Source organism: Pongo abelii, chromosome 14 (assembly GCF_028885655.2).
Source record: "Pongo abelii isolate AG06213 chromosome 14, NHGRI_mPonAbe1-v2.0_pri, whole genome shotgun sequence".
NCBI classification, from domain to species: domain Eukaryota; kingdom Metazoa; phylum Chordata; class Mammalia; order Primates; family Hominidae; genus Pongo; species Pongo abelii.
In genome coordinates, this window is record NC_071999.2 from 16,551,416 (window position 1) to 16,576,181 (window position 24,766).

Genomic DNA, 24,766 nt, shown 5'->3' on the forward strand with positions numbered 1-24,766 from the left:
TGGAACGTCGGACAGAACTTGGAATGGATCATGGAATGGAACATGGAATGGAAAGCGGAATGGAGTGTGGAATAGAATGTGGAATTGAATGTGGAATTGAACGTGGAATGGAATGGAATGGAAGGTGGAATGGAACGTGGAATGGAATGGAATGGAAGGTGGAAAGGAATGTGCAACGGATTGTGGAATGAAAAGTAGAATGGAACGTGGAATGGAAAGTGGAATGGAATGTGGAATGGAAAGTGGAATGTAATGTGGAAAGTAATGTGGAATGGAAAGGAATGGAACGTGGAATAGAATGTGAAATGGAATGGAATGGAATCCGGAATGGATTGGAATGTGGAATGGAAACAAATGGAATGCAGAATGGAATGGAATTTTATGAAATGTGCAATGGAATGGAATGGAATGGAATGGAACGTGGAATGGAAAGGAAAGGAAAGTGGAATGGAATGGAATGGAATGGATTAGAACGTGGAATGGAATGGAGCGGAAAGTGGAATGGAAGGTAATGGACTGGAATGGAATGTGGAATCGAAGGAGGAATCGAATGGAATGGAACGTGGAATGGAATGTGGAATGGAATGGAAGGGAATGTGGAAAGGAATGTAATCGAATGTGGAATGGAATGTGGAATGGATTGGATTGGAATGTGTAATGGAATGGAATAGAATGTGGAAGGGATTGAGGAATGGGATGTGGAATGTAAGGTGGAATGGAATGGAATGGAATGTGTAATGGATTATGTAATGGAATGGAATGGAAAGTGGAAGGGAATATGGAAGGGAATGTGGAAGGGAATGTGGAATGGAAAGGGGAATGGAATGTGGAATGGAATGCGGATTGGAATACAATGGAATGTGGAAAGGGATGTGGAATGGAAAGGAATGGAATGTGGAACGGAATGTAGAATGGAATGTGGAATGGAATGCAATGGAATGTGCAATGAAATGTGGAATGGAATGGAAAGGAATGTGGAAAGGAATCTGGAAATGAATCGAATGGAATATGGAAAGGAATGTGGAATTGAATGTGGAATGGAATGGAATGGAATGTGGAATGGAATGTGGAATGGAATGGAATGGAATGTTGACTGGAATGTGGAATGGAATGTGGAGTGGCATGTGGAATTGAACATAATGGAAGGTGGAATGGAATGTGGAATGGAATGTGCAATGGAACGTACTATGGAAAGGAATGAAATGTGGAATGGAATGTGAAATTGAATGTGGAATTGATGCTGGAATGGAGTGGAATGGAATGTGGAATGGAACGTGGTAGGGAATGTGGAATGGATCGTGGAATCAAATGAAATGGAATGTGGAACGGAACGTAGAATGCAATGGAATAGAATGTGGAAGGGAACGTGGAATGGAATGTGGAATGGATCATGGAATGGAATGGAATGGAATCTGTAACAGACCGTGGAATTGAATAGAATGGAACGTGTAATGGAACGTGAAATGGAATGTGAAATGGAAAGTGGAATGGAATGTGTAATGGAATGTGCAATGGAATGTGGAATGGAAAGTGGAATGGAATGGAATGGAAAGTGCGGTGGAACGTGGAATGCAACGAAAGGAACGTGGAATGGAATGTGGAATGGAATGTGTAATGGAACGTGGAATGGAAAGGAAAGGAACGTGGAATGGAATGTGGAATGGAACGTGGAATGGAATGGAATGGAATATGGAATGGAACGTGGAATGGAATGGAATGGAATGTCGAATGGAATGTGGAATTTAATGGAATGGAATGTGGAAGGGAATGTGGAACGGAATGTGGGATTGAATGTGGAGTGGAATGAAATGGAATTTGGAATGGAAAGTGGAATGGAATGGAAAGAAATGTGGAAAGGAATCTGGAATGCAATGGAATGGAATGTGGAACGGAATGTGGAAGTGAATGTCGAATGGAATATAATGGAATGTGGAATGGAATGTGGAATGGAATGGAATGGAATGTGGACTGGAATATGGAATGGAATGTAAAATGGAATGTGGAGTGGGATGTGGAATTGAACGGAATGGATGTTGGAATGGAATGTGGAGAGGAACGTACTATGGAACAGAATGGAAGGTGGAATTAACTTGGAATGGAATGTGGAATGGAATGTTGATTGCAACGGAATGGAATGTGGAATGGAATGTGGAATGGATCATGGAATGGTAAGTGGAATGGAATGGAATGGAACATGGATTTGAATGTGGAACGGAATGTAGAATAGGAAATGGAATGGAATGTGGGATGGAAGGTTCAATGGAAAGGAATGGAATGTGGAAAGGAATGGAATGGAATGTGGAATGGAATGGAATGGAATGTGGACTGGAATTGTATGGAATGTTATGGAATGTGGAAGGGATTGGAATGGAACATGGAATAGAATAGGGAATGGAATGGAATGGAATGCAAAATTTAATGCAAAGGAATGGTGTGGAATTTGGCATGGAATTGTATGCAATGTGGCATGGAATGGAATGGAACGTGGAATGAAACGTGGAAAGGAATGTGGAATGGAATGCGGACTGGAGAGGAATGGAATGGAATGGAATGCGGAATGTAACGTGGAATGGAATGGAATGGAATGTGAAATGGTATGCGCAATGGAATGTGGAATGAAATGTGGAATAAAATTGAACGGAATGTGGAATGGAATGTTGAATGGAATGTGGAATGGAAAGTGGAATGGAATGGCACAGAATGTGGAATGGAATGAAATGGAATGTGGAATGGAATGTGGATTGGAATGGCACGGAATTTGGAAAGGAATGGAATGGAATGTGGAATGGAATGCGGATTGGAATTGAATGGAATGTGGTGTGGAATATGGAATGGAATGGGAAGGAATGGAATGTGGAATGGAATGAAATGGAACGTGGAATGGAATGGAATCTAATAGAATGTGGAATGGAATGGAATGGAATTTGGAATTCAATGAACGGAGTGGAATGTGGAATGCAATGGAATGGAATTTGGAATGGAATGCAATGGAATAGAATGTAGAAAGGTATGGAATGGAATGTGGAATCGAATGGAATGGATTGTGGAATTCAATGTGTAATTGAATGTGGAATGAAATGGAATGAAATGGAATGGAATGTAGAATGGAATGTGGTATGGAAAGGAAAGAAGTGTAGAATGGAATGTAGAAAGGAATGGGCTGGAATATGGAATGGAATGTGGAATGGAAAGGAACGGAAAGTAGAATGGAATGGAACGGAATATGGAATGCAAAGGAATATAATGCGGAATGGAATGGAATGTAACTTGGAATGGAAAGGAAAGGAATGTGGAATGAAATTGAATGGAATGGAATGGAACATAGAATGAAATGTGGAACGGAAAGTGGATTGGAAAGAGGAATGGAACGTGGAATGGAATGTAACGGAATCTGGAATGGAATGGGGAATGAAACTGAATGGATTATGGAATGGAAAGTGGCATGGAGTGGAATTGAATGCCTTATGGAATGGAAAGTGGAATGGAATGGAATGGAATGTGCAATGGAATGTGGAAGAGAATGTGGAATAGATTGTGGAATGGAATGGAATGGAATGTGGCATGGAATGTGGAATTGAATGTGGAAAAGGATGTGGAATGGAATGGAATGGAATGTGGCATGGAAAGTGGATTGAAATGTGGAATAGAATCTGGAAAGGAATGGAATGGAATGTGGAATGGAATGGAATGTAATGTGGAATGGAATGGAATTGAATGGAATGTGCAATGGAATGTGGAATGGAAAGGAATGGAATGTGGCATGGACATTGGAATCGAATGAGGAATGGAATGGATGGTGAAATGGAATGGAATTGAATGTGGAATGGAATGGAATGGAATGGAATGTGGAAAGGAATGGAATGGAAAGTGGAATGGAATGTGGAATGCAAAGTTGAGTGGAATGGAATGGAATGTGGAATGCAGTGTAATGCAATGGAAAGTGGAATGGAATGCAATGGAATGTGGAATGGAATTGGATGGAATAGGAATTCAATGAGGAATGGAATGGAATGGAATGGAATAGAATGTGGAATAGAATTTAATGGAATGTGGAATGAAATGGAATGGAATGCAATGGGGAACGGAATATAGTGGAATGTAAAGGAATGTGAAATGGAATGGAATGGAACATGGAATGGAATGGAATGGAATATGGAATGGAAGGGAAAGGAATGTTGGGTGGAATTGAATGGAATGGAATGGAATGGAATGTGGAATGGAATGGAAAGGAATTGAATGTGAAATTGAATGGAAAGAGGAATGGAATGTATAACGGAATGGAATGGAATGGAATGTGGAATGGAATGGAATGGAATGTGGAATGGAATGGAATGGAATGTGGAATGGAATGGAATGGAATGTGGTATGGAATGGAATGGAATAAGAAGCGGAATGGAATGCCCAATGGAATGGAAGGGAATGGAATGTGGAATGGAATGGAATGTAATGTGGAATGGAATGGAATGTGGAATGGAATGGAATGTGGAATGGAATGTGTAATGGATGGAATGTAACGGTATGTGGAATGGAATGGACTGTGGAATAGAATGGAAAGGAATGTGGAACGGAATGGATGGAAATGTGGAATGGAATGTAATGGAAAGTGGAATGGAATGGAATGTGGAATGGAATGGAATGGAATGTGGAAAGCAAAGGAATGGAAAGTGGCCTGGAATGCAATTGTATTTGGATTTTAATAGAGTGGAACGAGGCTTGGAATGGAATGGAGTGTGGAATTGAATGCAATGGAATGTGGAATGGAAGGGAATGGAATGGGGAATGGAATGTGGAATGAAACGGAATGGAATGGAATGTGGTGTGGAATGTCACGAAATGTGGAACGGAATGGAATGGAATGTGGCATGGAATGGAAAGGAATGTGGAATGGAATGGAAAGGAACGTGGAGTGGAATAGTATGGAAAGTGGAATGGAGTGGGATGGAACCTGGAATGCAATGTGGAAAGGAACGGAAGGAATGGAATGTAAAGTGGAATGGAGTGGAATTTTGGAATGGAATGGAAATGAATGGGGAATGGAATGTGGAATATAATGGAATGGAAAGAGGAATGGAATGTGGAATGGAATGGAATTTGAAATGGAAATAGTATGGATTGTGAAATGGAAATGGAATGGAATGTGGAATGGAATGGTATTTAATGTGGAATGGAATGGAATGGAATGTGGAATGGAATGGTATGGAATGTGGAATGGAACGTGGAATGGAATGGAATGGAATGTGGAATGGAATGTGGAATGGAATATGGAATGGAATGGAATGGAATGCGGAATGCAATGGAATGGAATGTGGAATCGAGTGTAATGGAATGGAACAGAATATGCAATGGAATGTGGAAAGGAATGGAATGCTATGTGAAATGGAACGTGGAATGGAATGGAATGGAAAGTGGAATGGAATGTGATGTAATGTGTTATGGAATGAGGAATGGAATGGAATAGAACGGAAAGGAATTTGGAATGTAATGGAGTGGAATGTGGAACGGGAAGTGAATGGAAAGGAATGGAATGTGGAATGGAATGTGCAAAGGAATGGAATGGAACGTTGAACGGAATGTTGAATGAAATGTGGAATGGAATGGAATGGAATGTGTAATGGAATAAGGATTGGAACGTGGAATGGAGTGGAATGGAACGTGTAATGAAATGTGGAATGGAATGGAATGGAATGGAATACGGAATGGAAAGTGGAATAGAATGGAAAGGAATGTGGAATGGAAGGGAATGGAATGTGGAATGGAATGTGGAATGAAAACTCGAATGGAACAGAATGGAACGTAGAATGGATTGAGGAATGGAACGTGGAATGGAATGCAATGGAACGTGGAAAGAAACATTGCATGGAATGTGGAATGGAACATGGAATGGAACGTGGAGTGGAATGAGTTATGGAATGTGGAATAGCATGGAGTGGAACGTGGAATGCAATGAGGAAAGGAACGTGGAATGGAATGGAATGGAACATGGAATGGAACGTGGAATGCAATGTGGAATGGAACGTGGAATGGAACGTGGAATGGAATGGAATGGAAAGTGGAATGAAATGAGGAATGGAATGTGGAATGCAATGGAGTGGAAGGTGGAATGGAATGAGGAAAGAAACATGGAATCTAATGGAAAGGAAAGTGTAATGGAATGTCTAATGGAATGGAATGGAACAGAATGGAAAGTGGAATGGAATCTGGAATATAATGTTGAATGGAATAAAATGGAATGAAATGTGGAATGGAAAGTGGAATGGAAAGGAATGGAATGTGTTATGGAATGGGAAGGAATGTGGAATGGAAAGGAATGGAATGGAATGTGGAATGGAAGGGAATGGAATGTGGAAGGGAATGGAATGGAATGTGAAATGGAATGGAATGGAATGTGGAATGGAATGGAACAGAATGGAATGTGGAATGGAATGGAATGGAAGGTGGAATGGAATACGGAATGGATTGCAATGGAATGGATGGTGGAATGGAATGGAAAGAAAGTGGAACCGCATGGAATGTAACGAAATGTGCAATACAATGGAATGGATTGTGGAATGGAAGGGAATGGAATGGAGTAAAATGTGGAATGGAATGGAATGGAATGTGGAATGGAAGGGAATGGAGTGGGGAATGGAATGTGGAATGGAATGGAACGGAATGGAATGGAATGTGGAGTGGAATGGAATGGAATGTGGCATGGAATGGCATGGAATGTGGCATGGAATGGAGTGGAATATGGAATGGAATGGAATGAAATGTGGAACGGAATGGAATTTAACGTGGAATGGAATGGAATGGAAATTGGAATGCAATGGAATGGAATGTGGAATGGAATATTGAATGGATTGGAATGCCATTGAAAGTGGAATGGAATGGAAAGGGATGTGGAATGGAATGCAACGGAATGAAATTTGGAATAGAATGGAAAGGAATGTGGAATGGAAGGGAATGGAATGGAATGCAGTGTGGAATGGAATGGAATGGAAACTGGAATGGAATGTGGATTTGAACTTGGATTGGAAAGGAATGGAACGGAATGCAATGTGTAATGGTAAGTGGAATGGAATGGGTAGGAACGGAATGGAATGTGGAATGGAAAGTCGAATGGAATGGAATGGAATGGAATGTAGAACGCAATGTGGAATTGAACGTGGAACGGAATGGAATTGAATGTGGAATGGAAAGTTTAATGTATTGGAATGGAATTATTTGGAATGGAATAGAATGGAAAGTGAAACGGAATGTGGAATGCAACGGAATGGAATGAGGAATGGAATGTGGAATGGAATGGAATGTGGCATGAAATCGAATGGAATGTGGAATGGAATGGAATGGAATGGAATGGAATGTAGAATGGAATGGAATGGAATGGGGAATGGAATGAGGAATGCAAAGTGGAATGCAACGGAAAGTGCCATGGAATGTGGAATGGAAAGTGTAATTGAATGGAATCGAATGTGGAATGCAATGTGGAATGGATGGGAATGGCAGGTGGAATCAAATGGAATGGAATATTGAATTCAATGCAATGGAATGGAATGGAATGTGGAATGGGATGCAATGGAATGTGGAATGGAATTCAACGGAAAGTGAAATGGAAATAGAATTTAATGTGGAATGTGTGGAATTTAATGTGGAATGGAATGGAATTGAATGTGGAATGGAAAGTGAAATGAAATGTATTGGAATGTGAAATAGAATGTGGAATAGAATAGAATGTGGAATGGAATGGAATGGAATGGAATGTAGAATGGAATGGAATGGAATGGGGAATGCAATGGGGAATGCAAAGTGGAATGCATCGGAATGTGCCATGAAATGTGGAATGGAAAGTGGAATTGAGTGGAATCGAATGTGGAATACAATGTGGAATGGATGGGAACGGCATGTGGAATGAAATGGAATGGAATATTAAATTCAATGCAATGGAATGGAATGGAATGTGGAAAGGAATGAAATGGAATGTGGAATGGAATTCAACAGAAAGTGAAATGGAAATAGAATTTAATGTGGAATGTACAGAATTTAATGTGGAATGGAATGGAATTCAATGTGGAATGGAAAGTGGAATGAAATGTATTGGAATGTGAAAGAGAATGTGGAATAGAATGGAATGTGGAATGGAATGGAATGGAATGTGGAATGGAATGGAATGGAACGCAATGTGGAATACAATTTAATGCAGTGGAACGGAATGTGGAATGGAATGGAATGTGGAATGGAACATGGAATGGAACGTGGAATGGAATGGGATGGAATGTGGAATGGAATGTGGAATGGAACGTGGAATGTAATGGAAAGGAATGGAATGGAATGGAATGTGGAATTCAATTGAATGGAATGCAATGTGGAGTGGAATTTGGAATGGAACGTGGAATGGAATGGATTGGAATGTGGAATGTAATGGAATGGAATGTGGAAGGGATTGGTATGGAATGGAATGTGGGATGGAAATGAATGGAATGGAAAGTAACGTGGAAGGGAATGGAAAGTGGAATGGAATGGAATGGAATGTGGATTGCAATGGAAAGAAAGGAATGTGAAATGGAATGGAATGGAAAGTGGAAGGGAATGGAAACTGGAATGGAATGGAATGGAATGTGGAATGCAATGGATAGAACGGAATGTGAAATGGAATGGAATGGACTAAGGAATGGAATGGAAAGGAATGGAATATGAAATGGAATGGAAAGGAATATGGAAAGGCATTTTATGGAATGGAATGTGGAATGGAAACAAATGGAATGGACTTTGAAAGTGGAATGGAATTGAATGCAGAATGGAATGGAATGGAATGTGGAATAGAATGGAATAAAATGTGAAATGGAATGGAATGTGGAATGGAATGGAATGGAAAGCGCATGGAATATAATGTGGAATGAAATGGAGTGGAATGTGGAATGAAATGGATTGGAATATGGAATGTAACGGAATGGAATGTGGAATGCAATGGAACGGAATGGAATGGAATGTGGAATGGAATATGGAATGGAATGGAATGTGGAATGGAATGGAATGGAATGTGGAAAGGAATGGAATGGAAGGTAGAATGGAATGGAATGTAGCAGAGTGGAATGTGGAATGCAATGGAATGGAACGGAATGGAATGGAATATAGAATGGAACGGAATGTGGAGTGGAAGGGAATGGAAAGTGGAATGTAATGGAACCTGGAATGGAGTGGAATTGAACGTGGAATGGAATATGGAATGGAATGGAATGGAATGCAGAATGGAATGATTAATGGAACATTTAATGGAATGGAAAGGAAGATGGAATAGAACGTGGAATAGAACGTGGAATATATAGTGGAATGGAATGGAATGCAACGTGGAATGGAATGGAGCATGGAATATAATGGAATGTAATATGGAGTGGAATGGAATGGAACATGGAGTGGAATAGTATGGAAACTGGAATGGAGGTGGATGGAACATGGAATGGAATGTGGAATGGAATGGAAGGTATGGAACGTAAAGTGGAAGGGAATGGAATGTGGAAAGGAAAGATATTGAATGTGGAATGGAATGTGGAATGGAATGCAAAGGAATGTGGAATGTAATGGAATGGAATGTGGAAGGGAATGTGGAATGGAATGGAATTTAAAATGGAAATAGAACAGAATGTGAAATGGAAATAGAATGGAATGTGGAATGAAATGGAATGGAATGTGGAATGGAATGCTATGGAATGTGAAATTGTATGTGGAATGGAATGGAATTTCATGTGGAATGGAATGTGGAATGGAATTTTTAATGCAATGGAATGGAATGGAATTTGGAATGGAATGGAAAGCAATTTGGAATGGAATGGAATGGAATGTGGAATGGAATATTTAATGGATTTTAATGGATTGGAAGGTGGAGTGGAATGGAAAGGAATGTGGAATGGAATGCAATGGAATGAAATGTGGAATAGAATGGATTGGAATGTGGAATGAAATGGATTGGAATGTGGAATGGAATGGAATGGAATGTGGAATGCAATGGAACGGAATGGAATGGAATGTGGAATGCAATGGAACGGAATGGAATGGAATGTGGAATGCAATATGGAATGGAATGGAATGGAATGTGGAATGGAATGTAATGGAATGTGGAAAGGAATGGAATGGAAGGTGGAATGGAATGGAATGGAATGTCGTAGAGTGGAATGTGGAATGCAATGGAATGGAATGGAATGGAATGGAATATAGAATGGAATGGAAAGTGGAGTGGAAGGGAATGGAAAGTGGAATGTAATGGAATGTGGAATGAAGTGGAATTGAACGTGGAATGTAATATGGAATGGAATGGAATGGAATGCAGAATGGAATTATTAATGGAACATTTAATGGAATGGAAAGGAAGATGAAATAGAACGTGGAATGGAACGTGGAATGTATAGTGGAATGGAATGGAATGGAACGTGGAATGGAATGGAGCATGGAATATAATGGAATGTAATATGGAGTGGAATAGAATGGAACATGCAGTGGAACAGTATGGGAAGTGGAATGGAGGTGGATGGAACATGGAATGGAATGTGGAATGGAATGGAAGGAATGGAACGTAAAGTGGAAGGGAATGGAATGTGGAAAGGAAAGAAATTGAATGTGGAATGGAAGGTGGAATGTAATGGAATGGAATGTGGAAGGGAAAGTGGAATGGAATGGAATTTAAAATGGAAGTAGAAGAGAATGGGAAATGGAAATAGAATGGAATGTGGAATGGAATGGAATGGAATGTGGAATGGAATGCTATGGAATGTGGAAAGGTACGTGGAATGGAATGGAATGTCATGTGGAATGGAATGTGGAATGGAATTTGGAATGCAATGGAATGGAACGGAATCTGGAATGGAATGGAAAGCAATTTGGAATGGAATGTGGAATGGAATATTGAATGGATTTTAATGGAATGGAAGTTGGAGTGGAATGGAAAGGAATGTGGAATGGAATGCAATGGAATGAAATGTGGAAAAGAATGGATTGGAATGTGGAATGGAAGGGAACGGAAAGGAATGCAATGTGGAATGGAATGGAATGGAAAGTGAAACGGAATGTGGAATAGAACTTGTAATGGAACGGAATGCAACGGAATGGAATGTGGAATGTAATTTGCAATGGTACATGGAATGGAATAGGTTGGAACGGAATGGAATGTTGAATGAAATGTGGAATGGAATGGAATGGAAAGTGGAATGGAATGGAATGGAATTGAATATGGAATGGAATGGTATGGAATGTGGAATGGAATGGAATAGAATGGTATTTGGAAAGGAATTGAATGGAATGTGGAATCAAATGGAATGGAATATGGAATGGAAAGGAATGGAATGTGGAATGGAATTGAATGGAATGGAATGTGGACTGTAAGGGAATGAAATGTAACAGAATGTGGATTCGAATGAAATGGAATGCAGAATGGAAACTGGAATGGCATGGAATGGAATGTGGAATGGAATGGTATGAAATGTGGAATGGAAAGTAATGCAATGTGGAATGGAACATGGAATGGAACGTGGAATGGAATGGAATAGAACGTGGAAAGGAACGTGGAATGGAATCGAGTGGAACGTGGAATGGAATGTAGAATGGAATGTGGAAACGATTGAAATGTGGACCGGAATGCAACGGAATGTGGAATGGAATGAAATGAAATGTGTAATGGAATGGAATTGAACGTGGAATGGAATGGAAAGCAATGTGTAGTGGAATGTAGACTGAAATGCGAAATGGAAGTTGGAATGAAATGTGGAATGGAACAGAATGAATGGAACATGGAAAGGAATGGAATGGAACGTGGAATAGAACGTGGAGTGGAACATGGAATGGAATGTCGTATGGAATGGAATGGAATCTGGAATGGAATGGAATGGAATGTGGAATGAAACGTGGAATAGAAGGTGGAATGGAAAGTGAAATGGATTGTACAATGGAGTGGAATGGAATGTGGAATGGAAAGTGGAATGGAATGCAGTGGAATGGGGAATGGAATGTGTAATGGAATGTGGCATCGAAAGTGGAATGCAATGGATTAGAATGTGGAATGAAATGTGAATGGAATGGAATTTGATGTGGAATGGAAAGTTTAATGGAACATGGAATAGAATGTGGAATGGAATGTAAAGGAATTGATTGTGGAATGGAAAGGAATGGAATGTGTAATGGAATGTGAAATGGAATGTGGAATATAATGTTGAATGTAATGGAAAGGAATGGGCAATGGATTGTGGAATGGAATGTGGAAGGGAACATGGAATGGAATGGAATGGAATGTGGAATAGAATGTGGAATAGAATGTAGAATGTAATGTGGAATGGAATGAAACGGAATGTGGAATGGAATGTGGAAAGAAAGTGGAATGGAATGGAATGGAATGAGAAATGAAATGTGGAATTTAATTGAATGGACCATGGAATGGAAGGTAGATTGGAACGTTGAATGGAATGTGGAATGAAATGGAATTGAATGTGGAATGGAATGGAATGGAATGTTGAATGGAATGGAATGGAATGTGGAATATAATGTGGAAGAGAATGTGGAATGGAATGAGGTATGGATGTAATTGACTGTGGAATGGAATGGATTTGAATGTGGAAGGGAACACAATCTGATGTGGAATGGAACGGAATGAAACGTGGAATAAACTGTCCAATGGAATGTGGAAAGGAATGGAACAGAACGTGGAATGGAATGTGGAAAGCAGTGAAGAATTGAATGTGGAATGGAACGGAATGGAATGTGCAATGGAACGTGGAATGGAATGTGGAGTGCAATGTGGAATGGAAAATGGAATGGATTGGAATGGAAAGTTAAATGGAAAGGAAAGGAATGTCGGATGGAATGTGGAATGGAATGGAATGGAACATGGAATGGAACGTGGAATGGAACGTGCAATGGGATGGAATGGAACGTAGAATGGAATGTGGAATGGAATGTCGAAAGGATTGGAAAGTGGAAAGGAATGGAATGGAATGTGGAATGGAAGGGAATGGAAGGTGAAATGGAATTTGGTTTGGAATGTCAAACGGAATGGAATGGAACGTGGAATGGAATGGAATGGAAAGTGGAATGAAATGTAGAATGGAACGTGGAATGGAATGTCGGATGGAAAGGAATGCAATGTTGAATGCAATGGAATGGAATGTCTAATGGAATTTGGAATGGAATGGAATGGAATGGAATGTGGAATGGAATGTAAAATGGAATGCGGAAAGTAATGTGGAATGGAATGGAATGCAATGTGGAATGGAATGTGGAATGAAATGGAAAGGAATGTGGAATGGAATGCGAAACGGTTTGTGGAATGGAATGCAGAAGGGGATATGGAATGGTGTGGAATGGATTATGGAACTGATTGGAATGCAAGGTGGAATGGAATGTGGAATGGAATGGAATGGAATGTCGAATGGAATGGAATGGATTGTGGAATTGAATGGTAAGTAATGTGGAATCGATTGGGGAATGAAATGTGGAATGGAAAGTGGAACACAATGGAATGGAAGGTGGAATGGAACGTGGAATGCTATGGAATGGAACACAGAAAGGAACGTTGAAAGGAACGTGGAAAGGAAAGTGGAATGTAATGTGGAATGGAAGATACAGTGGAAGGTGCAATGGAATGTGGAATAGAACGTGGAAAGGAAAGTGGAATTGAATGGATGGAACTTGGAGTGGAACGTGGAATGGAATGTGGAAAGAAATGTGGAAAGGAACGTGGGATGGAAAGGAATGGAATGTGGAATGGAATGGAATGGAATGTGGAATGGAATGGAATGGAATGAGGAATGGAATGTGGAAGGTAAAGTGGAATTGAATGGAATGTAATGTGGAATTCAACGTGGAATGGAATTGATTGGACCTTCAAATGGAAAGTAGAATGGAACGTGGAATTGAATGGAATGTAATGGGGAATGGAATGGAATGGAATGGAATGTGGAATGGAATGTGGAATGGAATGTGGAATGGAATGGAATGGAATGGGGAATGGAATGGAGTGGAATGTGAAATGGAATGCGGAACGGAAGGTGAAATGGAATGTGGAACGGAAGGTGAAATGGAATGTGGAAAGGAAGGTGAAATGGAATGTGGTATGCAATGTTGAACGGAATGTGGAATGGAATGTGGAATGGAATGTGGAAAGGAATGTGGAATGGAAAGGAATGGAATGTCAAATGGAATGTGGAATGGAATGGAATGGAATGTGGAACGGAAAGTTGAACGGAAATTTGAATTGAATGTGAAATGGAATGTGGAAAGCAATCTGGAATTTAACGGAATGGAATGTGAAATGGAATGGAATGGAATATTTAACGGTATGCGGAATGAAATGGAAAGGAATGCGGAATAGAATGTGGAAAGAAATGTGGAATGGATCAGAATGAAATGTGAAATGGGATGTGGAATGGACTGTGGAATGTAATGTGGAATGGAATGTAGAATGGAACGTGGAAAGGAATGCGGAATGGAAGGGAATGGAATGTGGAACAGAATGGAAAGGAGTTTGCAATGGACACTGGAATGGAGCATGGAATGGAATGTGGAATGGAACGGAACGGAATGTCAAATGGAATGTGGAATGGAGTGTGGAATGGAATGTGGAATGGAACGGAAAGGAATGTGGAATGGAATGTGGAATGGAATGTGTAATGGAGTGTGGAATGTATTGTGGAATGCAACGGAAAGCAACGTGGAATGGATTGTAGAAAGGAATGTGGAATGGAGTGTGGAATGGAATGTGTAAAGGAACGGAATAGAATGTGAAATGGAATTTGGAATGGAATGTGGAATGAAATATCCAATATAATGCAATGGAAAGTTGAATTGAAAGTGGTATGGAATGGAATGGATTGTGAAATGGAATGTTGCATGGAATGGAACAGAATGTGGACAGGATTGCGGAATGGAATTTGGAATGGAATATGGAATGGAAGGTGAAATGGAACGTGGAATGAAACGTGGAATGGAATGGAATGGACCGTGGAATGGAATGGAATGGAATGTGGAATGGAATGTGGAATGAAATATGGAATGTAATGTGGAATAGAATGTGGAGTGGAATGCAATGTAATGTGGAATGGATTGGAATGGAATGTGGAATGGAATGTGGAGTGGATTGTGGAATGAAACGGAACGTAATGTGGAATGGAATGGGGAATGGAATATTGAAAGGAAATGGAATGGAATGGAATGGAATGCGGAATGGAAAGTGAAATGATATTGAATGGAACACGGAATAGAACATTAAATGGAACGTGGAATGTAATGTGGAATGGAAAGGAATGGAATGTGGAATGGAATTTAGTGGAATGTGGAATGGAATGTGGAATCAAATGTGGTATGGAATGAGGAATGGAATGAGGAACGGAATATGGAATGGAACGGAATGGAATGTGGAAAGGAATGTGGAATTTAGTGTGGAATGGAATGTGTAATGGAACGCAATGGAATGTGAAAGGGAATGTGGAATGGATTGTGGAATACAATGTCAAAAGTAATAGAATGGAATGTGGATTTGAAAGTGGAATGGAATGGAATGCAACGTGGAATGGAATGTGAGATGAAATGTAATGGAATGTGGAATGGATTGTGGAATGGAACGTGGAATGTAAAATGGAATGGAATGTAGTGGAATGTGGAATGGAATGTGAAATAGAATTTGGATTGGAATGTGGAATGGAACGTGGAATTGAATGGAATTGAACGTCTTATGAAATGTGGAGTGGACTAGAATGGAATGCGAAATGCAATGAAATGGAGTGTGGAATGGAATATGGAAAGGAAAGTGGAATGGAATGGAATGTAAAGAGGAATGGAACGTGGAATTTAATTGAATGGACCTTCAAATGGATGGTAGTTTGGAACGTTGAATGGAATGTGGAATGAAATGGAATTGAATATGGAATGGAATGGAATGGAATGTGGAATGGAATGGAATGGAATGGAATGGAATCTGGAATGGAATGGAATGTAATGTGGAATGGTATGGAATGGAAAGTGGAATGGAAATTGGAATGGAATGGAATGGAATGGGGAAATGAATGGAATGGAATATGAAATGGAAGGTGGAATGGAATGCGAAATGGAATGTGGAGTGGAATGGGAAGCATTGTGGAATGGAATGGAATGGAATGTGGAATGCAACGCGGAACGAAATGTGGAATTGAATGTGGAATAGAACGAAGAATAGAATGGATTGGAAACTGGAATGGAAAGTGGATTGGAATGGAAAAGAATGTGGAATGGAATGGGATGGAATGTGGAATGGAATGTGGAGTGGAATGTGGAATGGCGTGGAATATAATGTGGAATGCAATATGGAATGGAATGGACAGGAATGTGGAATGCAATGTGGAATGGAAAGTGGAATGGAATGGAATGGAAGGTGGAATGGAACGTGGAATGAAACGTTGAATGGAATGGAATGGAATGTGGAATGGAATGTGAAATGTAGGGTGGAATGGAATGCTTAATGGAATGGAAAGGAATGTGGAATGGAATGTTGAATGCAATGTGGAATGGAATGTGGAGGGGAATATGGAATAGAATGGAATGGAATGTGGAATGGGATGTGGAATAGAATGTGGAATGTAATGTGGAATGTAATGGAATGGAGTGTGGAATGGAATGGGGAATGGAAAGGGATGGAATGTGGAACGGAATGGATTGGAATGTTTAAAGGAATGTGGCATGGAATGCAATGGAATGTTCAATGGAACAGAATGGAATGTGGAATGAAATTTGGAATGGAATGTGGAATGGAAAGGAATGGAATTTGGAATGGAATGTGGAGTGGAGAGTGGAATCGAATGTGGAATGGAATGTGGAGTGGAGAGTGAAATCGAATGTGGAATGGGACAGAAAGGAAAGTGGCACGGAATTTGTAATGGAATTGTTGAATGGAACGTGAAATGGAATGGAATGGAATTTGGAGCAGAACGTGGAATGGAATGGAATGGAACATCAAATGGAAAGTGGAATGTAATGTGGAATGGAAAGGAATGGAACGTGGAATGGAATGTGGAATGTAATGTGGAAAGGATTGTAACGTGGAATGGAAAGGAATGGAATGTGGAATGGAATGGAATTGTACGTGGAATGGAAAGGAAAGGAATGTGTAATGCAATGTCGAATTGAATGCGAAATGAAAGGTGGAATGAAATGTGGAATGGTACAGAATCAATGGAACATGGAATGGAATGGAATGGAACGTTGAATAGATCGTGGAATTGAAAGTGGAATGGAATGTCGAATGGAACGGAATGGAATGTGGAATGGAATGTGGAATGGAAGGTCGAATGAAATGAGAAATGGATTGTGAAATGGAGTGGAATGGAAAGTGGAATGGAAAGAGGAATGTAATGCAGTGGAATGGGGAATGGAATGTGGAAAGGAATGGAATGGAATGTGGAAAGGAATGTGGCATGGATAGTGGAATGCAATGGATTGGATTGTGGAACGGAATCTGGAAAGGATTGGAATGGAAAGTGGAATGGAAAGTTCAATGTAAAGTGGAATGGAAATTGGAATGCAACGTAGAATGGAACATGAAATGGAATATGCAATGGAATGAGGAATGGAACTTGGAATGGAATTGAATGTAACGTGGAATGGAACGTGGAATTGAACGTGGAAAGGAATGTCGAATGGAAAGCGGAATGAAATGTGCAATGGAATATGGAGTGGAACATAGAATGGAATGTAATAGAACGTGCAATGGAAAGTGGTATTGAATGGAATGAAACGTGGAATGGAACATGGATTGGAATTTAGAAGGAAACGTGGAATGGAATGTGGAATGCAATGGAAAAGAAATTTGAATGAAACGTGGAATCGAATGGAATGAGACGTGGAATGGAATGTGGAAGGGAATGTGGAATGGAAAGTGGAATGCAATGTGGAATGGAACATAATGGAACGAGGAATGGAATGGAATGGAACTTGAAGTGGAATCTGGAATGGAATGTGGAATGGAACATTTAATGGAATGTGGAATCAAATGTGGAATGGAAAGTAATGGAATGTGGAATAGAATGGAATGGAATGTGGAATGGAATGGAATGTACTGTAGTATAGAATGGAATGGAATTTGGAATAGAATGTAGAATAGAATGTAATGGAATGGTATGGAACGTGGAAAGGAAAGGAATGGAATGTGCAAAACAATGTGGAATGGAAAGTTGAATGGAAAATGGAATGGAATGGAATGCAATGTGGAATGGAAAGTCGAATGGAATGGAATGAAACGTGCAATAGAAGGTCGAATGGAACGCGGAATGGAAAGTGGAATGGAATGTGGTAGGGAATGGAATGGAATGTGGAATGGAATGGAATGGGAAGAGGAATTGAATGTGGAATGGAATGGAATGGAATATGGAGTGGAATGGAATGTGGAATGGAAAGGAAAGGAATGGGTAATGGAATGTGGAATGGATTGTGGAAAGGGATGTGGAATCGAATGGAATGGAATGTGCAATGCAATGTAGAATGGAACGTGGAATGGAATGGAACGGATTGTGGAATGGATTGTGGAATGGAATGTGGAATGGAATGGAATGGAATGGAATGTGGAATGGAATGTGGAATGGAATAGGGAGTGGAATGTGGAATAGAATGGAATGCAATGTGGAATGGATTGGGGAATGGAATGTTGAATATAATGGAATGGAATGTGGAAAGGAATGTGGAATGGAATGGGCAATGGAATGTAGAATAGAATGGAAAGGAATGAGTAATGTAATGCCGAATTGAGTAGAATGCAATGTTTAAAGGAATGTTGAATGCAATGTGAAATGGAATGGAATGGAATGTACAATGGAATGTGAAATGGAATGGAATGTCGATTGGAATGGAATGGAATGAGGAAGGAAATGTGGAATGGAATGGAATGTGGAATGGATCGGAATGGAATGTGGAATGGAATGCAATGCAATGAGGAATGGAATGTGGAACAGAAGGGAATGTGGAATGAAATTTAATGGAATGGAAAGGAATGGAATGGAATTTGGAATGGACTGCGGAACGGAATTGAATGGAATGTGGAATTTAGTGTGGAATAGATTGGAATGGAATGTGAATGGAAAGTGGAAAGGAATGGAGTGGAATGTGTAATGGAATGTGAAATGGAATGGAATGGATTATGTAATGGAAAGTGGAATGGAACGTGGAATGGAATGGAATGGAATATGTAATGGAATGGAATGGAATGTGGTAAGGAATGGACTGGAAAGAGGAAGGGAATGAGGAATGGAATGGAATTTAATGGAATGTGGAATGGAACGGAATGTGGATTGGAATGGAATGTAGAATGGAAGGTGGAATTGAATGGAATGGAACGTGTAAAGGAATGGAACGTGTAATGGAATGGAAAGTGGTATGGAATGGAATATGGAATGGAATGGAATCTGCAATGGAATGGAATGTAAAGGAACGTTGAATGAAATGGAATGGAATGGAATGTGGAATTGAAGGGAATGTGGAATGGATTGGAATGGAATGGAATTGAACGTGGAACGGAATGGAAAGGAACGTGGAATGGAATGGAATGGAACGTGGAATGGAATGGAATGTATCATGGAATGCAATGGGTTAGAATGGAATGTCGAATGGAATGGAACGTGGAATAGAATGGAATGGAACGTGCAATGGAATGGAATGGAAATTGGAATGGAATGGAATTGAACATGGAATGGAATGGAATGGAATGGAAGGGAATGGAATGGAATGTGGAATGGAACGTGGAATGCAACGTGGAAAGGAATGGAATGGAAAGGAATGGAATGTGGAAAGGAATGTGGAATGGAATAGAATGGAATGGAATGGAATGGAATGTTGAATGGAACAGCATGTAATATGGAGTGTAATGGAATGCAATGGAATGGAATGTGGAATGGAATGGAATTGAATGTGGAATGGAATGGAATTGAAAGTGTAATGGAATTGACTTCAATGTGGAACAGAATGGAATGGAATGCATTGTGGAATGGAATGGAATGGAATGTGGAATAAACTAAATGGAATGAGGAATGTAATGGAATGGAAGGGAATGTGGAATGGAATAGAATTGAATGTGGAATCGAAAGGAATGGAATGTGAAATGGAAAGTAATGGAATGTGGACTGGAATGGAATGGAATGTGGAATGGATCTGAATGGAATTTTGAATGGAATTAGGATTTGAATGTAAAGGAATGGAAGAGAATGTGGAATAGAATTTAATGTGGAATGGAATTGAATGTGGAATGAAATGCAATGGAATGTGGAATGGAATGGAAGGGAATGTTGAATTGAATGGAATGGAATGTAGAATGGAATGGAATGGAATGTGTAATAGAATGGAATGGAATGTGGAATGGAATGTGGATTGCAATGGAATGGAAAGTGGAATAGAATGCAATGGAATTGTATGTAATGTGGAAAGGAATGGAATAGAATATGTTTTGGAATGTGGAATGGAACATAGAAAGGAACGTGGAATGGATCGTGGAATGCAATGCGGAATGGAATGTGGAATGGAATGGAAAGTGATGTGGAATGGAATGTGGAATGCAATGGAATGGAATGCAGAATGGAATGGCATGGAATGCAGAAAGGAAGTTAATGGAATGTGGAATGGAATGGAATGCTATGTAATGTGTAAAGGAATGGAATGGAATGTGGAATGGAATGGAATGGAATGGAATGGAATGCGGAATGGAATGGAATGAAATGTGGAATGCGACAGAATAGAATGGAACGTGGAATGGAATGGAATGCAATGTTGAATGGAATGGAATGGAATTTGGAATGGAATGAGGAATGCAATGGAATGGAATGTGGAAATGAATGTGGAATGCAATCGAATGGAATGTGGAATGGAATATGGAATGGAATGCGGAATGGAATGGAATGGAATGTGGAATGGAATGTGAAATGCAATGTGGAATGGAATGTGGAACGCAATGTAATGGAATGTGGAAAGGAAGATTGAATGGAAAGTGGAATGGAATGGAATGAAATGTGGAATGAAAAGTGAAATGGAATGGAGGGAAGTATGCAATGTAAAGTCGAATGGAACGCAGAATGGAAGGTGGGATGAAATGTGGAATGGAATTTAAAGCTATGTGGAATGGAATGTGGAATGGAATGGGATGGAATTTGGAATGGAATCTGGCATGGAATGTATTGGAATGTGCAATGGAATGTGGAATGGAATGGAATGGAATGTGGAATGGAATGTGGAATGGAATGGGAAGGAATGATGAATGGAATGTGGAATAGAATGGAAATGAATGTGGAAAGGAATGAGGAATGGAATGGAATGGAAAGCAATGTGGAATGGAATGGAATGAAATATGAAATGGAATGGCATGGCATGGGGAATTGAGTGGAATGAGATGCAATGTGGAATGGAATGGAATGGAATGCAAACTGAAATGGAATAGAATGGAATATGTAATGTAATCCAATGGATTGTGGAATGGAATGGAATGGAATGGAATGGAATGGAATGGAAAGGAATGGTATGGAATGGAATGTGGAAATAAATGGAAGGGAATATGGAATGGAATGGAATGCAATGGAATGGAACGTGGAATGGAATGGAATTGAATGTGGAATGGAATGGAATTGAATGTGGAATGGAATGGAATTGAAAGTGAAATGGAATTGAATTCAATGGGGAGTAGAAAGGAATGGAATGCAATGTGGAATATAATATAATGGAATGTGGAATAAATGAAATGGAATGTGGAATGTAATGTAATGGAATGGTATGGAATGTGGAATGGAATAGAATTGAATATGGAATCAAAAGGAATGGAATGTGGATTGGAAAGGAATGGAATGTGGAATGGAATGGAATGGAATGTGGAAGGAAATTCAATGGAATTTTGAATGGAATTGGGATTTGAATGTAAACGAATGGAAGGGCATGTGGAATAGAATGGATTGTGGAATCGAATGGAATGTGGAATTGAATGGAAAGGAATATGGAATGGAATGGAATGAAATGTGAAATAGAATTGAATGGAATGTGGAATTGAATGTGGATTGGAATGGAATGGAAATTGGAATAGAAGGCAATGGAATTGTATGCAATGAGGAAAGGAATGGAATGGAATAAGTAATGGAATGTGGAATGGAACGTAGAATGGAACGTGGAATGTAACGTGGAATGGAATGCGGAATGAAATGTGGAATGGAATGGAAAGTTATGTGGACTGGAATGTGGAATTCAATAGAATGGAATGTGGAATGGAATGGAAAGTTATCTGAACTGGAATGTGGAATTCAATAGAATGGAATGTGGAATGGAATGGAATGGAATGCAGAAAGGAAATTAATGGAATGTGGAATGGAATGCAATGCTATGGAATGTGGAAAGGAATGGAATGGAATGGAATGTGGAATGGAATGAAATGGAATGTATATTGGATTGGAATGGAATGTGGAATGCAATGCAATGGAACGGAATGGAATGCGGAATGGAATGGAATGAAATTTGGAATGCAACAGAATGGAATTGAACGTGGAATGGAATGGAATGTGGAATAGAATGGAATGGAACGTGGAATGCAATGAGGAATGCAATGGAATGGAAAGTGGAATTCAATGTGGAATGCAATCAAATGGAATTTGACATGGAATATTGACTGGAATGTTGAATGGAATGTGGAATGGAATGGAATGGAATGGTATGGAATGTGGAATGGAATTGAAAGGAATGTGGAATGCAACGTGAAATGGAATGCCATTGAACGTGGAATTAAACGCGGAAGGAAATGGAATGGGACGTGGAATGCAACGTGGAATGTAACGTGGAATGGAATGGAATGTGGAATGGAAAGTGGAATGCAATGGGTAAAGAAATGGAATGCAATGTGGAATGGAATGTGGAATTGAAAGGAATGGAATGGGAAATGGAATGGAATGCGATATGGAATGGAACGTTGAATGGAATGGAATGGAACGTATAATCGAAAGTCTAATGGAAAGGAATGGAATGTAATGTGTAAAGGAAGGCAATGGAATGTGAATGGAATGGAATGGAATTTGGAATGAAATGGAATGGAATGCAATGTGGAGTAGAATGGAATGGAATGTGGAATAGAATATAATGGAATGTGGAAAGGAATGGAATGGAATGTGGAATGGAATGGAATGAAATGGAATTGAATATGGAATGGAATGAAATGGAATATGGAATGGAATCGAATGGAATGGAATGTGGAATGGAAAGGAATGTGGAATGGAATGGAATTTAATTGTATGGAATATGGAATGGATTGGAATGGAAAGTGGAATGGAATGGAAAGGATCATGGAATGGAATGTTGAGTGCAATGGAATGGAATCTCGAATGGAACAGAATGGAACGTGGAAAGGAATGGAAGGGGATTCAATGTGGAATGGAATGGAATGGAATGTGGAATGGAACGGAACGGAATGTGGAATGGAATGTGGAATGCAAAGTGGAATGGAATGGAATGGAATGTGGAATGGAATGGATTTCAATGTGGAATGGAATGGAATTCAAGGTGGAATGGAATGTGGAATGGAATGGAATGCAATGTGGAATGGAAAGGAGTGGAATGTGGAATGGAACGGAATGGAATGTGGAATGCATTGGAATGCAATGTGGAATGGAAAGGAAAGAAATGTGGAATGGAATGTGGAATGGAATGGAATGGAATGGAATGTGGAATGGAAAGGAATGGAATAGTATGGAATGTTGAACGCAATGTGGAATGGAATAGAATGGGATGTTGAATGTAATGTGGAATGGAATGGAATAGAATGTGGAATGGAATGTGCAATGGAATGCAGTAGAATGTGGAATGGAATTGAATGGAATGTGAAATGAAATGCGGAATAGAAGGTGGAATGGAACGTGGAATGGAATGGAATGGAATGGAACGAGAATGGAATATGGAATGCAATGGAATAAGAATTTTGGAATGGAGTGTACAATGGAAAAGAATGGAATGTGCTATGTAATGGAATTGAATCTGGAATGGAATGTGGAATGCAATGGAATAGAATGGAAAGTGAAATGTAATGTAATGGAAAGGAATGGTATTTGGAAGTTAATGGAATGGAATGTAGAATGTAATGGAATGGAATGTGGAATGGAAATGAATGGAATGTGGAATGGAGTGTGGAATAGAATTGAATGGAAAGTGGAATGGAATAGAATGGAATAAAATGGCATGTGAAATGTAATGTGGAATGGAATGTGAAATGGAATGTGTAGTGGAATGTGAAATGGAATGAAGTGGAAAGTGAAATGGTATGGAATGGAACGTGGAAGTGAATGGAATGCAATGTGGAATAGAAAGTAGAATGGAATGTGGAAACGATCGAAATAAAATGTGGAATGGAATGGAATGAAATCTGGAATGAAAAGTGGAATGGAATGCAAAGGAATGTGGAATGGAAAGTTGAATTTAATGGAAAGGAATGTGGAAAGGAATGGAATGGAATGTGGAATGCAACGTGTGATGGAATGGAAAGGAACGTGGAATGGAAAGTGGAATGCAATGGAATGTGGAATGGAAAGTGGAATGCAATGTGGAATGGAATGGCTTGGAATGTGGAATGGAATGTGGAATGGAGTATAGATTGGAATGTGGAGTGGAGTGTGGAATGCAATGTGGAATGGAATGGATTGGAATGTGGAATGGAATGTAATGGAATGTGGAATGCAATGGAATTGATTTGTATGGAATGTGGAATGGAATGGAATTTAATGTGGAATGGAATGGAATGGAATGTGAAATGGAACGTGAAATGGAACGTGGAATGGAAAGTGGA